At 58.2% G+C, this 481-nt stretch overlaps 1 protein-coding gene across 1 annotated transcript in view; it reads left to right on the top strand.

The window, feature by feature from the left end:
- Positions 1-226: 226 nt before the first annotated feature.
- PAFAH1B1 (platelet-activating factor acetylhydrolase 1b, regulatory subunit 1 (45kDa)) overlaps positions 227-481 on the top strand; it is a 142,714-nt gene continuing 142,459 nt past the window's right edge. The window contains exon 1 of the mRNA XM_011987260.1: positions 227-347. The gene's annotated coding sequence lies outside the window, so the exon portion shown is untranslated. The remainder of the gene's footprint in view (positions 348-481) is intronic.

The raw sequence follows: 481 nt of genomic DNA, 5'->3' as shown, positions 1-481 counted from the left end.
AGTTCCAGGCCTTTCTTTGGGCATCCTCTGATGTGTGTGTGTGACTAAGAAGAATAGCTGAATCACATCCAAAAGCGAGTCCTCCCAATTAAAAATCTATAATAAAAATCAAGACAATGACAGCATTCCATCTGCCTTTTAACCTCAACAGCTCCTCCTCCCAAGCCGACCAACCTACTCCCTTCCCTCATTTCCCCCCAAACTGGGAAATCATCTCGGAGGCCGGAGGCAGAAAGGGACGGTAGGTGGCCGGGCCCCGCTGCCTCTCGCGCCTCCCGGGGCCCGCCACGCACGGTGCCAACCGGTCCCCGCGGTCGGCCGCATGAGCGCAAAAGCAGGGCAGGGAGGTGAGCAGAGCCAGAGTTCAGAAGGGGCCACAAGTTAGACGAGGGGCTGGGAAAAAAGAGCCTTTCCCAAGGTTACAGAAGCGTGCCGAGCGTGAGAAGCAGCACCTCGCGCGCAGACTCGCCCGCCGGCCCGG

This window comes from Mandrillus leucophaeus, unplaced genomic scaffold (genome assembly GCF_000951045.1).
Source record: "Mandrillus leucophaeus isolate KB7577 unplaced genomic scaffold, Mleu.le_1.0 Scaffold306, whole genome shotgun sequence".
NCBI lineage: Eukaryota > Metazoa > Chordata > Mammalia > Primates > Cercopithecidae > Mandrillus > Mandrillus leucophaeus.
This window is presented reverse-complemented; position numbering and strand designations above follow the sequence as displayed.